Source organism: Tinamus guttatus, unplaced genomic scaffold (assembly GCF_059628265.1).
Source record: "Tinamus guttatus ecotype Peru unplaced genomic scaffold, ASM5962826v1 Tinamus_guttatus_pri_ptg001576l, whole genome shotgun sequence".
NCBI classification, from domain to species: Eukaryota; Metazoa; Chordata; class Aves; order Tinamiformes; family Tinamidae; genus Tinamus; species Tinamus guttatus.
The window spans coordinates 1-17882 of record NW_028290110.1 but is presented as its reverse complement, the minus strand read 5'-3'; the positions used below and the strand labels follow the sequence as shown (position 1 = coordinate 17882).

At 63.8% G+C, this 17882-nt stretch overlaps 1 long non-coding RNA gene across 1 annotated transcript; it reads right to left on the bottom strand.

Moving 5' to 3' along the window:
- Positions 1-8150: 8150 nt before the first annotated feature.
- On the bottom strand, positions 8151-17088 carry LOC148590223 (uncharacterized; the record flags this gene model as incomplete). The annotated part of the gene is made up of 4 exons (XR_015914343.1): positions 17004-17088; positions 11640-11727; positions 9348-9423; positions 8151-8202 (listed from the first exon to the last, which is right to left on the bottom strand). It is a non-coding gene; the product is annotated as an uncharacterized LOC148590223 (long non-coding RNA).
- Between the last annotated feature and the right edge of the window lie 794 nt (positions 17089-17882).

Below are 17882 nucleotides of genomic sequence, written 5' to 3'. Positions count from 1 at the left end.
GGATGGGAATGGGGATGGGAATGGGGATGGGAATGGGGATGGGGATGGGAATGGGGATGGGGATGGGGATGGGGATGGGGATGGGGATGGGGATGGGGATGGGGATGGGAATGGGGATGGGAATGGGGATGGGGATGGGGATGGGAATGGGGATGGGAATGGGGATGGGGATGGGGATGGGGATGGAATGGGAATGGGGATGGGGATGGGGATGGGAATGGGGATGGGGATGGGGATGGGAATGGGAATGGGAATGGGGATGGGAATGGGAATGGGGATGGGAATGGGGATGGGGATGGGGATGGGGATGGGGATGGGGATGGGGATGGGGATGGGGATGGGGATGGGGATGGGGATGGGGATGGGAATGGGGATGGGGATGGGGATGGGGATGGGGATGGGAATGGGGATGGGAATGGGGGATGGGAATGGGGATGGGGATGGGAATGGGGATGGGGATGGGGATGGGGATGGGGATGGGGATGGGAATGGGGATGGGAATGGGAATGGGGATGGGATGGGAATGGGATGGGATGGGGATGGGGATGGGAATGGGGATGGGGATGGGAATGGGAATGGGGATGGGAATGGGGATGGGGATGGGATGGGGATGGGGATGGGGATGGGGATGGGATGGGATGGATGGGATGGGGATGGGAATGGGGATGGGAATGGGGATGGGGATGGGATGGGGATGGGGATGGGGATGGGATGGGGATGGGGATGGGGATGGGGATGGGGATGGGGATGGGGATGGGGATGGGAATGGGGATGGGGATGGGGATGGGAATGGGGATGGGAATGGGGATGGGAATGGGGATGGGGATGGGGATGGGAATGGGGAATGGGGATGGGAATGGGGATGGGGATGGGGATGGGGATGGGAATGGGGATGGGAATGGGGATGGGAATGGGGATGGGAATGGGGATGGGAATGGGGATGGGGATGGGGATGGGAATGGGGAATGGGGATGGGAATGGGGATGGGGATGGGGATGGGGATGGGAATGGGGATGGGATGGGGATGGGGATGGGGATGGGGATGGGGATGGGGATGGGGATGGGGATGGGAATGGGGATGGGGATGGGGATGGGAATGGGGATGGGGATGGGGATGGGGATGGGGATGGGGATGGGGATGGGGATGGGAATGGGGATGGGAATGGGGATGGGAATGGGGATGGGGATGGGGATGGGGATGGGGATGGGGATGGGGATGGGAATGGGGATGGGGATGGGAATGGGAATGGGGATGGGAATGGGGATGGGGATGGGGATGGGGATGGGGATGGGAATGGGAATGGGAATGGGGATGGGGATGGGGATGGGAATGGGGATGGGGATGGGGATGGGAATGGGGATGGGAATGGGGATGGGGATGGGGATGGGAATGGGGAATGGGGATGGGAATGGGGATGGGGATGGGGATGGGGATGGGAATGGGGATGGGATGGGGATGGGGATGGGAATGGGGATGGGGATGGGGATGGGGATGGGAATGGGGAATGGGGATGGGAATGGGGATGGGGATGGGGATGGGGATGGGGATGGGGATGGGGATGGGGATGGGGATGGGGATGGGATGGGGATGGGAATGGGGATGGGATGGGGATGGGGATGGGGATGGGAATGGGGAATGGGGATGGGATGGGGATGGGGATGGGGATGGGGATGGGATGGGGATGGGATGGGGATGGGGATGGGGATGGGGATGGGGATGGGGATGGGGATGGGGATGGGAATGGGGATGGGGATGGGGATGGGAATGGGGATGGGGATGGGGATGGGGATGGGGATGGGGATGGGATGGGAATGGGGATGGGGATGGGGATGGGGATGGGGATGGGGATGGGGATGGGGATGGGGATGGGGATGGGGATGGGGATGGGGATGGGGATGGGGATGGGGATGGGGATGGGGATGGGGATGGGAATGGGGATGGGAATGGGGATGGGGGATGGGGATGGGATGGGGATGGGAATGGGGATGGGGATGGGGATGGGGATGGGAATGGGAATGGGGATGGGGATGGGGATGGGAATGGGGATGGGGATGGGGATGGGAATGGGAATGGGAATGGGGATGGGAATGGGAATGGGGATGGGAATGGGGATGGGGATGGGGATGGGGATGGGGATGGGGATGGGGATGGGGATGGGGATGGGGATGGGGATGGGGATGGGGATGGGAATGGGGATGGGGATGGGGATGGGGATGGGGATGGGAATGGGGATGGGAATGGGGATGGGAATGGGGATGGGGATGGGAATGGGGATGGGGATGGGGATGGGGATGGGGATGGGGATGGGAATGGGGATGGGAATGGGAATGGGGATGGGAATGGGAATAGGGGATGGGGATGGGGATGGGATGGGGATGGGGATGGGAATGGGAATGGGGATGGGAATGGGGATGGGGATGGGGAATGGGGATGGGGATGGGGATGGGGATGGGGATGGGATGGGGGAATGGGGATGGGAATGGGGATGGGGATGGGAATGGGGATGGGGATGGGGATGGGGATGGGGATGGGGATGGGGATGGGGATGGGGATGGGATGGGATGGGGATGGGGATGGGGATGGGATGGGGATGGGGATGGGGATGGGGAATGGGGATGGGATGGGGATGGGAATGGGGATGGGGATGGGGATGGGAATGGGGAATGGGGATGGGAATGGGGATGGGGATGGGGATGGGGATGGGAATGGGGATGGGAATGGGGATGGGATGGGGATGGGGATGGGATGGGATGGGATGGGGATGGGGATGGGGAATGGGGATGGGGGGATGGGGATGGGATGGGGATGGGGATGGGGATGGGGATGGGGATGGGGATGGGGATGGGGATGGGGATGGGGATGGGGATGGGGATGGGGATGGGGAATGGGGATGGGGATGGGGATGGGGATGGGATGGGGATGGGATGGGGATGGGATGGGGATGGGGATGGGGATGGGGATGGGGATGGGGATGGGGATGGGAATGGGGATGGGGATGGGGATGGGAATGGGGATGGGGATGGGGATGGGGATGGGGATGGGGATGGGGATGGGGATGGGAATGGGGATGGGAATGGGGATGGGGATGGGGATGGGGATGGGGATGGGGATGGGGATGGGGATGGGAATGGGGATGGGGATGGGAATGGGGATGGGGATGGGAATGGGAATGGGGATGGGAATGGGGATGGGGATGGGGATGGGGATGGGGATGGGAATGGGAATGGGAATGGGGATGGGGATGGGAATGGGAATGGGAATGGGGATGGGAATGGGGATGGGGATGGGGATGGGAATGGGGATGGGGATGGGGATGGGGATGGGAATGGGAATGGGGATGGGGATGGGAATGGGGATGGGGATGGGGATGGGAATGGGAATGGGGATGGGGATGGGAATGGGAACAGGGCCGATCCCGGATCCCATCCCACATCCTGGGCCCATTCCCGGATCCCGGATCCTGGATCCAGGGCCCATCCCGGATCCCATCCCAAATCCCGGATCCCATCCCGAATCCTGGATCTGATCCCGGACCCTGGAGCTGTTCCCGGATCCGGGGCCATTCCCACCTCCTGGATCCCATTCCCACATCCCAGATCCCAGATCCAATCCCATTCCCAGATCTGAGATTCCAGATCCCATTCCCGGATCCAACTCCAGATCCCAGATCCCATTCCCAGATCCTGGATCCCGGTTCCGATCCCAGATCCTGGATCCCATTCCCAGATCCCGGATCCCAAATTCCGGCTCCCATTTCCCAGATCCCAGATCCTGGATCCGATCCCGGATCCCATTCCCAGATCGCAGATTCCAGATACTGGATCCAATCCCATATTCTACATTCCAGATCCCATTCCCAGATCTGAAATCCCAGATCCCAAGTTCCGGATTCCATTCCCAAATTCTGGATCACATTCCCAGATCCCAGATCCAATCCCATTCCCAGATCCCAGATCCAATCCCATTCCCAGATCCCATTGCCACATTCCTGGATCCCGGATCCCGGATCCCAAATTCCGGATCCCATTCCAGATCCCAGATCCCGGCTCCCATTCCCGGATCCCAGATCCCGGCTCCCATTCCCATATTCCCATATTCCCATTCCCACATCCCAGATTCCAGATCCAATCCCATTCCCAGATCCCAAATCCCTTTCCTGGATCCCATCCCAGATCCTGGATCCCATTCCCACATTCCCACATTCCCATTCCCGGTTCCTACCGCACGTCGGGGTTTCCAGCAGCTCCCGGGGGCGGCGCCGCTGCCGGGAAGGGGCCTCGACCAGGACCTGGGGGAGGAGCCGCTGTGGGGCAGCCCCATAGATCCCTATGGGGCAGGGGGCGCTATGGGGCAGCCCCATTGCTCTCTATGGGGCAGGGGGTTCCTATGGGGCAGGGGGCGCTATGGGGCAGCCCCATAGATCCCTATGGGGCAGGGGGTCCCTATGGGGCAGGGGGTGCTATGGGGCAGGGGCCGCTATGGGGCAGGGGGGTCCCTATGGGGCAAGGCTCACTATGGGGCAGCCCCATGCCTAGCTATGGGGCAAGGCTCGCTATGGGGCAGAGATCGCTATGGGGCAGCCCCATTTCCCGCTATGGGGTAGGTGTCACTATGGGGCACGGGTCGCTATGGGGCAGGAGATTGCTATGGGGCAGCGCTCTCTATGGGGCAACCCATCGCTCGCTATGGGGCAGAGGATCCCTACAGGGCAGGGAGTTCCTATGGGGCAGGGATCCCTATGGGGCAGGTGTCACTATGGGGCAGGGCTCTCACTATGGGGCAGCCCCATCACTCGCTATGGGGCAGGGGGTCCCTATGGAGCAGGGCTCTCTATGGGGCAGGACTCTCTATGGGGCAGCCCCATTTCCCGCTATGGGGCACGGATCCCTATGGGGCAGGGTTGCTATGGGGCAGGGGTCCCTATGGGGCAGGGGTCCCTATGGGGCAGCCCCATTCCTCCCTATGGGGCAGGGCTCTCTATGGGGCCCATTTCCCGCTATGGGGCAGCCCCATTTCCCGCTATGGGGCAGAGAATCCCTATGGGGCAGAGGGATCCCTATGGGGCCTGGCTCCCTATGGGGCAGCCCCATTTCCCGCTATGGGGCAGAGCTCCCTATGGGGCACGGGTCGCTATGGGGCCCGGCTCGCTATGGGGCCCATTTCCCGCTATGGGGCAGCCCCATTTCCCGCTATGGGGCAGGGCTCGCTATGGGGCAGCCCCATTTCCCGCTATGGGGCCCGGCTCGCTATGGGGCAGCCCCACTCCTCCCTATGGGGCAGCCCCATTTCCCGCTATGGGGCAGCGCTCACCAGGGGCCGGCAGTGGCCGTGGGGCAGCCCCATTGCTCGCTATGGGGCACGGCTCTCTATGGGGCAGCTGCATTTCCCGCTATGGGGCAGAGATCCCTATGGGGCAGCCCCATTTCCCGCTATGGGGCAGAGAATCTCTATGGGGCAGGGAGATCCCTATGGGGCCCGGCTCTCTATGGGGCAGCCCCATTTCCCGCTATAGGGCAGCCCCATTTCCCGCTATGGGGCAGGGTTCTCGCTATGGGGCAGCCCCATTTCCCGCTATGGGGCAGCGCTCACCAGGGGCCGGCAGTGGCCGTGGGGCAGCCCCAGTTGCTCCCTCAGGGTCTCGGGGGGCAGTTGGGGTTGGGGGTCCACGAGGGGGGGGCGGCGGCGCCGGCGGGGGGGGGGGCGGCGGCAGCTGCGGGAGCCCCACAAGTGGGTCCAGCCCCACAGATCCCCCTGCCCCACACATCCCCCTGCCCCACAAGTGGGGCCGGCCCCACAGATCCCCCTGCCCCACAAGTAGGTCCCGCCCCACATCCCCCTGCCCCACATATTCCCTCTCTGCCCCACACATCCCCCTGTCCCATATGTGGGTCCAGCCCCACAGATCCCCCCGCCCCACATACCCCCCCCTGCCCCACAAGTGGGGCCAGCCCCACAGATCCCCCCGCCCCACACATCCCCCCACCCCACATATTCCCCTGCCCCACAAGTAGGTCCCGCCCCACATCCCCCTGCCCCACACATCCCCCTGCCCCACATACTCCCTGTCTGCCCCACACATCCCCCCCTGCCCCACATGGGCCCTGCCCCACACATCCCCCCCACCCCATATATCCCCACGCCCCACATGCAGGTCCTGCCCCACACATCCCCCTGCCCCACACATCCCCCCGCCCCACAGATCCCCGCTCTGCCCCACATATTCCCTCCCTGCCCCACAGATCTCGTTGCCCCACAAGTAGGTCCCGCCCCACAAATATGTCCCGCCCCACACATCCCCCTGCCCCACACATTCCCTCTCTGCCCCACACATCCCCCTGCCCCACAAGTAGGTCCCGCCCCACATCCCTCTGCCCCACACATTCCCCCCCTGCCCCACATGTGGGTCCTGCCCCACATCCCTCTGCCCCACAGATCCCCCTGCCCCACAAGTGGGTCCAGCCCCACAGATTCCCCCGCCCCACAAGTAGGTCCCGCCCCACACATCCCCCCTGCCCCACACATCCCCCTGCCCCACAAGTGGGTCCAGCCCCACAGATCCCCCTGCCCCACAGATCCCCCTGCCCCACAAGTGGGTCCCGCCCCACACATCCCCCCTGCCCCACACATCCCCCTGCCCCACAAGTGGGTCCTGCCCCACAGATCCCCCTGCCCCACAAGTGGGGCTGGCCCCACAGATCCCCCTGCCCCACAAGTAGGTCCCGCCCCACACATCCCCCCTGCCCCACACATCCCCCTGCCCCACATGTGGGTCCCGCCCCACACATCCCCCTCCCCCACATACTCCCTGTCTGCCCCACACATCCTCCCCCTGCCCCACATGGGCCCTGCCCCACACATCCCCCCCCGCCCCACACATCCCCCCGCCCCACAAGTGGATACTGCCCCACACATCCCCCTGCCCCACACATCCCCCCCTGCCCCACACATCCCCCTGCCCCACAAGTAGGTCCCGCCCCACATCCCTCTGCCCCACATATTCCCTCTCTGCCCCACACATCCTCCCTACCCCACACATACTCCCCCTGCCCCACACATTCCTCTGCCCCACACATTCCTCTGCCTCACACATTCCCTCTCTGCCCCACACATCCCCCTGCCCCACACATCCCCCTGCCCCATATGTGGGTCCAGCCCCACAGATCCCCCTGCCCCACAAGTGGGGCCAGCCCCACACAACCCCACGCCCCACACATTCCCCTGCCCCATATATCCCTCCTCTGCCCCACATGTGGGTCCTGCCCCACATCTCCCCGCCCCACACATGGCCCCTGTCCCACACATCCCATTGCCCCACAAGCAGATCCTGCCCCACATCCCTCTGCCCCACACATCCCCCACCACACATCCCCCTGCCCCACAAGTAGGTCCCGCCCCACACATCCCCCCCACCCCATATATCCCCACGCCCCACATGGGCCCTGCCCCACACATCCCCCTGCCCCACACATCCCCCCGCCCCACACATCCCCGCTCTGCCCCACATATTCCCTCCCCGCCCCACAGATCTCGTTGTCCCACAAGTAGGTCCCGCCCCACAAATATGTCCCGCCCCACACATCCCCCTGCCCCACAAGTGGGGCCGGCCCCACATATTCCCCTGCCCCACAAGTAGGTCCCGCCCCACATCCCTCTGCCCCACACATTCCCCCCCGCCCCGTAAGTGGGTGCTGCCCCACACATCCCCCTGCCCCACATATTCCCTCTCTGCCCCACACATCCTCCCTGCCCCACACATCCCCCTGCCCCATATGTGGGTCCAGCCCCACAGATCCCCCTGCCCCACAAGTAAGTCCTGCCCCACACATCTCCCTGCCCCACACGTTCCCTCTCTGCCCCACACATCCCCCCGCCCCACACATCCCCCCTGCCCTACAAGTGGGTCCTGCCCCACATGTGGGTCCTGCCCCACACATTCCCCCCCTGTCCCACATATTCTCTCTCTGCCCCACACATCCCCCCTGCCCCACACATTCCTCTGCCCCACATTTACCTCGGGCAGCGCCGGGGGGGGGGGCCTGGGCACCTCCGGCACCTTCAGCTCTGTGGGGCAGAGCCGGGGGGGGGGGGCGGTTGGGGCTGCCCCATAAGTGCCCCCCCCCCCCCCCCCATTGAGCCCTCCCAGCCCCACAAGTTCTCACCGGGGGGCAGGGCCGGGGGCAGCTCCTCGGGCAGCTCCTCGACTGGGGGGCAACGCCGGGGGGCAGCCCCGGCCCCATAAGTGACACCCAGCCCCATAGATCCCCCCCCCAGCCCCATAGACCCCCCCAGCCCCACAGATCCCCCCAGGCCCATAGATCCCCCCCCAGCCCCATAGAACCGCCAGCCCCATAAATCTCCCAGCCCCACAAACCTCTCCAGCCCCACAGATCGGCCCCAGCCCCATAGATCCCCCAAGCCCCATAGATCCCCCATCCCCATAACCCCCCCGCCCCATAGATCCCTCCCAGCCCCATAGAACCCCCCCACCCCATAGATCCCCCCCACCCCATAGATCCCCCAGCCCCACAGATCCCTCCAGCCCCACAGATCCCTCCAGCCCCATAGATCTCCCAGCCCCATAGATCCCCCCAGCCCCATAGATCCCCCATCCCCATAGATCCCCCTGCCCCATAGATCCCTCCAGCCCCATAGATCCCCCATCCCCATAACCCCCCCAGCCCCATAGATCCCCCAGCCCCATAGATCCCCCCAGCCCCACAGATCCCCCCAGCCCCATAGATCCCCCCCCAGCCCCATAGACCCCCCAGCCCCATAGATCCCCCCAGCCCCATAGATCCCCCCAGCCCCATAGATCCCCAGCCCCACAGATCCTCCCCAGCCCCAAAGATCCCCCCAGCCCCATAGATCCCCCAGCCCCATAGAACCGCCAGCCCCATAGATCCCTCCCAGCCCCATAGTGACACCCAGCCCCATAGATCCCCCCAGCCCCACAGATCCCCCCATCCCCATAGATCCCCCCCAGCCCCATAGATCCCCCAGCCCCATAGACCCCCCCAGCCCCATAGATCCCCCCAGCCCCACAGATCCCCCCATCCCCACAGATCCCCCCCAGCCCCACAGATCCCCCCAAGCCCCATAGATCCCCCAGCCCCATAGATCCCCCCCAGCCCCATAGACCCCCCAGCCCCACAGATCCCCCCCAGCCCCATAGATCCCCCCAGCCCCATAGATCCACCCCCAGCCCCATAGATCCCCCCAGCCCCATAGATCCCCCCCAGCCCCACAGATCCCCCCAGCCCCATAGATCCCCCCAGCCCCATAGATCCCCCAGCCCCACAGCTCCCCCCCAGCCCCACAGATCCCCCAGCCCCACAAGTGCCCTCACTGGGGGGCAGCAGTTCGGCCTCGGCCTCCGCCAGCAGCTCCAGCTCCCGGGGCGTCACCTCGGGCAGCTCGGCCACCTGTGGGGCAGCCCCACACGTCGGGGCGGCGGTTATGGGGCAGCCCCACACCCCGATATCCCGCTATGGGGCAGCCCCACACGTGGGGGGCGGCGGTTATGGGGCAGCCCCACATCTCTATATACTGCTATGGGGCAGCCCCACACGTGGGGGGCGGCGGTTATGGGGCAGCCCCACATCTCTATATACTGCTATGGGGCAGCCCCACATCTCCATATCCCACTATGGGGCAGCCCCACACCCGCACATCCCGCTATGGGGCAGCCCCACATCTCTACATCCTGCTATGGGGCAGCCCCACACCCCCATATTCTGCTATAGGGTGGCCCCACACTCCCATATCCTGCTATGGGGCAGCCCACATCCCGCTATGGGGCAGCCCCACATCCCGCTATGGGGCAGCCCCACACCCCCACATCCCGCTATGGGGCAGCCCCACATCCCACATCCCGCTATGGGGCACCCCACATCCCGCTATGGGGCAGCCCCACACCCCCATATCCCGCTATGGGGCACCCCACATCCCCATATCCTGCTATGGGGCACCCCACATCCCGCTATGGGGCAGCCCCACATCCCCATATCCCGCTATGGGGCAGCCCCACATCCCGCTATGGGGCAGCCTCACATCCCGCTATGGGGCAGCCCCACATCCCCACATCCCGCTATGGGGCACCCCACATCCCGCTATGGGGCAGCCCCACATCCCCATATCCCGCTATGGGGCAGCCCCACATCCCCACATCCCGCTATGGGCAGCCCCACACCCCCCTATCCCGCTATGGGGCAGCCCCACATCCCGCTATGGGGCAGCCCCACACCCCCACATCCCGCTATGGGCAGCCCCACATCCTCATGTCCCGCTATGGGGCAGCCCCACATCCCGCTATGGGGCACCCCCATATCCCGCTATGGGGCAGCCCCACACCCCGATATCCCGCTATGGGGCAGCCCCACACCCCCACATCCCGCTATGGGGCAGCCCCACATCCCCACATCCCGCTATGGGCAGCCCCACACCCCCATGTCCCGCTATGGGGCAGCCCCACACCCCCACATCCCGCTATGGGGCAGCCCCACATCCCGCTATGGGGCAGCCCCACACCCCCACATCCCGCTATGGGGCAGCCCCACATCCCCACATCCCGCTATGGGGCACCCCACATCCCGCTATGGGGCAGCCCCACATCCCCACATCCCGCTATGGGGCAGCCCCCACATCCCCACATCCCGCTATGGGGCAGCCCCACATCCCCACATCCCGCTATGGGGCAGCCCCACATCCCACATCCCGCTATGGGGCAGCCCCACATCCCGCTATGGGGCACCCCACATCCCCACATCTCACTATGGGGCAGCCCACATCCCCATGTCCCGCTATGGGGCAGCCCCACCTCGACGGGGGGCGGCGGGGGCAGCTCGGCCTCGCGCAGGGTGATGACCTCGGGCGACACCGTCAGGGGGGGCGCTGTGGGGCGGGATGTGGGGCAGGATGTGGGGCGCTATGGGGCAGGATGGGGGGCAGCCCCATTTCCTGCCCCACACATTCTGGGGGGGGGAGGGGTCTCACCTGGTGACGGGGGGGCCGGGGGGGCCTCCTCGAGCAGCCGCCGCAGCTGGGGGGGGGGGGCACTTGGGGGGCGGAACTTGGGGGTCCCGGGGGCACTTGGGGGTCACTTGGGGGTCACTTGGGGGTCTCTTATGGGTCCCAGGGGTCATTTAGGGGTCTCCAGGGGCACTTGGGGGTCACTTGGGGGTCCCAGGGGCCACTTGGGGGTCTGGGGAGGTCCCAGGGGTCACTTAGGGGTCACTTGGGGGTCACTCGGGGTCACCCGGGGGTCACTCAGGGGTCACTTGGGGGTCACTTGTGGGTCCCAGAATCGCTCAGGGGTCACTTAGAGGTCACTCGTGGGTCACTTGGGGGTCACCCGGGGGTCACTTGTGGGTCCCAGGGTCACTCAGGGGTCACTCAGGGGTCACTTGGGGGTCCCGGGGTCGTCCAGGGGTCACTTGTGGGTCACTCGGGGTCACTTGTGGGTCCAGGGGGGTCACTCAGGGGTCACTCGGGGGTCACTTATGGGTCCGAGGTCACCCGGGGGTCACTTGTGGGTCCCGGGGTCGCTCAGGGGTCACCCGGGGGTCACTTGTGGGTCCCAGGGTCACTCAGGGGTCACTCGTGGGTCCGGGGTCACGCGGGGGTCACGCGGGGGCGGTACCTGGGGCAGCCGGGGGGGGCTGGGCAGCCCCGGCCCCATGACCCCAAACAGGGGGTCGGGGGGCGGCCCCGCCCGGAGCAGCTGCAGCCTGGGGGGAGGGGGGGTCACCCGGGGGGCACTTATGGGGCGGGGTCACCCAGGGGTCACTTATGGGGTGGGGTCACCTGGGGGTCACTTATGGGGCGGGGTCACTCAGGGGTCACTTATGGGGTGGGGGGGTCACCCAGGGGTCACTTATGGGGCCCATAGGGGTCACTTATGGGGCACGGAGGTCACCCAGGGGTCACTTATGGGGCCCATAGGGGTCACCCGGGGGTCACTTATGGGGCCCATAGGGGGTCACTTATGGGGCAGGGGGGTCACCGAGAGGTCACTTGTGGGGCCCCATAAGAGTCACTTGTGGGTCAGGGATCACCCCGGGGTCACTTGGGGGTCACTCCGGGGTCACTTATGGGGCAGGGGTCACTTGGGGGTCACTGGGGGGGTCACACGGGGGTCACTTATGGGGCAGGGGGGGTCACCCGGGGGTCACTTGTGGGGCCCATAGGGGTCACTTGTGGGGCAGGGGTCACATGGGGGTCACCCCATAGGGGTCACCCGGGGGTCACATGGGGGTCACCCAGGGGTCACTTGGGGGTCACCCCATAGGGGTCACGTGGGGGTCACCTGGGGGTCACGCGGGGTCACCCCATAGGGGTCACCCGGGGGTCACCCCATAGGGGTCACGTGGGGGTCACCTGGGGGTCACGCGGGGGTCACCCCATAGGGGTCACGTGGGGGTCACGCGGGGTCACGTGGGGGTCACTTGGGGGTCACCCCATAGGGGTCACCCGGGGTCACGTGGGGGTCACCCGGGGGTCACTTATGGGGCAGGGGGGTCACGTGGGGGTCACGTGGGGGTCACGTGGGGGTCACCCGGGGGTCACGTGGGGGGGTCACCCCATGGGGTCACGTGGGGGTCACGTGGGGTCACTCACCCGCGGGGGGGCTCAGGTCGAGCCGGGGGGGGGGGCCGGGCCCGGAGGAGCCGCCCCAGGGTCTGCGCGGCCTCCTCTGCCCCAAAACCGCCCGATTTCACCCCAAAACGGCCCCGGAGCGGCAAAAAACACCCCGAAAAGCCCCCAAACCGCCCCTTTTTACCCCAAAACCCTCCCCTGCCCCAAAACCGCCGGGTTTCGCCCCAAAAACGGCCCCGAAACGCCCCAAATCCACCCCGAAACCGCCCGGTTTTACCCCCAAAACAACCCCAAAACCCCGCGATTTCACCCCAAAAATGACCCCCAACTGCCCCATTTCGTCCCCAAACCCTCCCCTGCCCCAAACCGCCCGATTTCACCCCAAAACGGCCCGATTTAGCCCCAAAACCGCCCGATTTCGCCCCAAAAAGAGCCCGAAACCGCCCGGTTTCACCCCAAACCCCCCTGAACAGCCGCAAACCCGCCCACTTCCGCCCAAACCCGCCCCACTTCCGCCCAAAACGGCTTCACTTCCGCCCAAACCTCCCCAGTTCCGCCCAAACCCGCCGCACTTCCGCCCAAACCCGCCGCACTTCCGCCCAAACCCTCCCACTTCCGCCCAAACCCTCCCACTTCCGCCCAAACGCGCCCCGCTTCCGCCCAAACGCGCCCCGTTCCCGCCCGGCTTCCGCCCTTCCCCGCGCGGCGCCGGAAGCGGCAGCGGCGGCACCGGAAGCGCACCCAGCAGGCAGCGGCACTGGCGCCAGTAGACGCGCACTAGCCCCGCCCCCAGCTGCGCCGCCAGGTAGAGCGAGAGGCGCCGCCCCCGCGGGGGGGCGGGGCCGGGCGGGGGGGCGGGGCCGGCGCCCCCGGGGAGCAGCGAGAGCAGCGCCGAGCTGGGGGGAGGGGCGGCCGTGGGGACCCCGTGGGGACCCTATAGAGCCCATAGGGACCCATAGGGACCCATAGAGACCCATAGAGACACATAGAGCCCCATAGGGACCCATAGGGACCCCCATAGAACCCCATAGGAACCCTATAGAGCCCTATAGAACCCCATAGATCCCCTAGGGACCCCCATAGGGACCCATAGATCCCATAGGGACCCATAGGGACCCACAGAGCCCCACAGATCCCATAAGGACCCATAGCTCCCATAGGAACCCTATAGAGCCCCATAGCTCCCATAGGGACCCCCATAGGGACCCATAGAAACCCAGAGACCCCATAGGGGCCCATAGAGACCTATAGGGACCCCTGGAGCCCCCCCATAGACTGCAGAGACCCCTCCCCATAGGGACCCCATAGACACCCCAGAGACCCATAGGGACCCATAGGGACCCATAGGGACCCATAGAGACCCATAGGGACCCATAGAGACCCCCCATGGAGACATCTGGGAACCCCATAGACCCCATAGAGACCCAGAGCTCCCCTATAGGGCCCCATAGAGACCCATAGGGACCCCACAGAGCCCCTAGACCCCATAGAATCCCCATAGGAATCCCACAGAGCCCCTATAGAGCCCCTAGACCCCCCATAGGGACCCATAGAAACCCTACCGCCCCCCCCATACAGCCCCTATAGCCCCCTATGGCCCCATAGCCCCCCTATAGAACCCGCATAGGGCTGCTATAGACTGCATAGAGACCTATAGATGCTCCATACACCCCCCATAGAGCCCCTATAGACCCATAGCCCCCCCATAGCCCCTATGGAGCCCCTATAGCCCCCCTATGGCCCCCATAGCCCCCCTATAGACTGCATAGAGACCTATAGATACCCCATACCCCCCCCCATAGAGCCCCTATAGACCCATAGCCTCCCCATAGAGCCCCTAGAGACCCCTATAGAGCCCCAGAGACCCCCCCATAGAGCCCCTATGGTCCCTATAGCTCCCGCAGAGTCCCTAACCTCCCCCATAGAGCCCCTATACCCCCTATAGAGCTCCCAGAGACACCCCATAGCCCCCTATAGCCCCCTATAGCCCCTATAGGTCCCCTACAGCCCCTATATTGTCCCCTATATTGTCCCCTATAGCCCCCCATAGCCCCTATAGCCCCTATATTGTCCCCTATAGGTCCCCATAGCCCCCTTATAGGTCCCCTATAGGCCCCTATATTGTCTCCTATAGCCCCTATATTGTCCCCTATAGGCCCTATAGCCCCTATAGGGTCCCCTATAGCCCCACATAGAGCCCCCATAGGGACCCCACAGAGCCCCTATAAGGTCCCCTATAGCCCCCTATAGCCCCTATATTGTCCCCTATAGCCCCTATATTGTCCCCTATATTGTCCCCTATAGCCCCTATAGGTCCCCTCTAGGTCCCACCAGCTCCCGGGCACGTCCACGGCCAGGTAGTCCCTGCGGAGCAGGCGGGAGCTGCACGTGGCGGCCAACCTGCACCAAAAACCCCGGAATTCACCCCAAAACCACCCCAACCTGCACCAAAAACCCCGGAATTCACCCCAAAACGGGCACCAGTCACCCCAAAAACCCCGGAATTCACCCCAAAACCGCCCCAACCTGCGCCAAAAACCCCGGAATTCACCCCAAAACCGCCCCAACCTGCGCCAAAAACCCCAGAATTCACCCCAAAACGGGCCAAAACCACCCAAAACCGCCCCAACCTGCGCCAAAAACCCCGGAATTCACCCCAAAATGGGCCAAAACCACCCCAAAACCCCCGGAATTCACCCCAAAACCGCCCCAACCTGCGCCAAAAACCCCGGAATTCACCCCAAAACCGCCCCAACCTGCGCCAAAAACCCCGGAATTCACCCCAAAACGGGCCAAAACCACCCCAAAAACCCCGGAATTCACCCCAAAACGGGCACCAGTCACCCCGAAAACCCCGGAATTCACCCCAAAACCGCCCCAACCTGCGCCAAAAACCCCGGAATTCACCCCAAAACAGGCCCGAACCACCCCAAAACCGCCCCAAACCGCCCCAACCTGCACCAAAAACCCCGGAATTCACCCCAAAACGGGCCAAAACCACCCCAAAAACCCCGGAATTCACCCCAAAACGGGCCCGAACCACCCAAAACCACACAAAACCGCCCCAACCTGCGCCAAAAACCCCGGAATTCACCCCAAAACGGGCCAGAACCACCCCCAAAACCCCGGAATTCACCCCAAAACGGGCCAGAACCACCCCAAAAACCCCGGAATTCACCCCAAAACGGGCCAGAACCACCCAAAACCACCCAAAACCGCCCCAACCTGCGCCAAAAACCCCGGGGTTCACCCCAAAACCGCCCCAACCTGCACCAAAAACCCCGGAATTCACCCCAAAACGGGCCAAAACCACCCCAAAACTGCCGGAATTCACCCCAAAACGGGCCAGAACCACCCCAAAAACCCCGGAATTCACCCCAAAACGGGCCAAAACTACCCAAAACCGCCGCAACCTGCGCCAAAACCGCCGGAATTCACCCAAAACGGGCACCAGTCACCCCCAAAACCCCGGAATTCACCCCAAAACCGCCCCAACCTGCGCCAAAAACCCCGGAATTCACCCCAAAACGGGCCCAAACCACCCCAAAACCGCCCCAAAACGGGCTGAAACGGCCCCGATTCACCCCAAAACGGGCCCGATTCACCCCAAAACTGCCCAAATTCACCCAAAAATGGGCCCCGATTCATCCCAAAACCACCCAAAATGGCCCCAGCCTGGGTCAAAACGGGCCAAATTCACCCCAAAACAGGCCGGATTCACCCCAAAACAGACCCAAACCGCCCCAATTCACCCCAAAACGGGCCAAATTCACCCCAAAACGGGCCGGATTCACCCCAAAACGGGCCCAAACCGCCCCAATTCACCCCAAATCCGCCACAATTCACCCCAAAACTGCCCCGAACAGCCCCGAATCGCTCCAAAACCGCCCAATTTGCCCCAAAACTGCCGCGATTGGCCCCAAAACCAGCCCGGCCCCCCCCTCCTGCCCTTCCCCACCCCAAAATCCCACTTTTTCACCCCAAAAATCCCGCTTTCCCACCCCAAAATGCCCCTTTCTCACCCCAAACCCTCCCGTCCATCCCCAAATCCCGCTTTTTCACCCCAAAATCCCTTTCCCACCCCCAAATCCCACTTTTTAACCCCAAAATGCCCCTTTCCCACCCCAAACCCTCCCTTCCATCCCCAAATCCCGCTTTTTCACCCCAAAATCCCACTTTTCTCCCCAAAATGACTCCCCAAATCCTCCAAAACGCCCCAAACCGCCCCAAAATGGAGCCTCCCCCCGCTCAAAAACACCCCCAAAACCCTCAAAAACGCCCCAAATTTGCCGCAAAAAAAGCACGAAAAAGCCCCAAATCCCCCCAAATTGACCCGGGAGGCCCCCAAAACCCTCAGAAATGGCCCAAAGTTGCCCAAAATCGCCGCTTTTGGCCCCAAAGCGCCTACCAGATGGTGCTGAAGCACCCCGTGTGCCACTGCAGCACCTCGGGGTAGTAAAACATGGCCAAAAAGCGGCGGATTCACCCCAAAAAACAGCCTAAAAAGCCCCAAAAGGCCCCAAATTCGGGGGGTCCCAAGGGGCGGCCCCGAAACACCCCAAAACGCCCCAAATTTGGCGGGGAAAACGGCCGATTCCGCCCAAAAAGCCCCAATCTGCGACGCTAAAGGCCCGAAAAATCCCCAAATTTGCGATGCCAAAAATGCCAAGTTTTGGAAAAAACCCTAAAACCCTCGAATTTAGGAGCCCGAAACCCCTAAAAACGGCCCCAAAAGGCCGTTATTATTAATTAGTTATTAATTAACTAATCAGGCCGGGGGGGGGCGGGTTAATTAACCAGCGCGAGGGCTAATTAACCCGTAAAGAGCTTAAATAAATAAATAAAATAATAAATAAATAAATAAATAAATAAATAAATAAATAAATAAATAAATAACTTAAATAAATGAATATTAAAGCGCTTAATGGCTAATTAATTAGCGGAGGCCAACTAAGGCCTCGCGGCCGATTAGAGCGGCCGCTAATGAGGCCCCGCCCCGCTAATTAGCGCCGGGGTGAAAGCGCCGCCCCCACCCCTGATTAGCCCGGTAATTAGCCCGTTAATTAGCGGTAATTAGGGTTAATTAGCCCGTTAATTAGCGGTAATTGGCGCCGGTAACGAGCGGAGCCTCCTCCTCGCGCCGCCGCCGCTGCCCGCGAATGGGGCCGGGGCGGCCGCGCGCCGCCTTTTATAACCTCGGGCGGTCCCGCCCCCTCGCGGGCGCTGGGCCAATGGGGAGCGCCGCCGCCTCAGCGGCGCGCTGTCAATCAAAGGCCGCGCGGCCAAT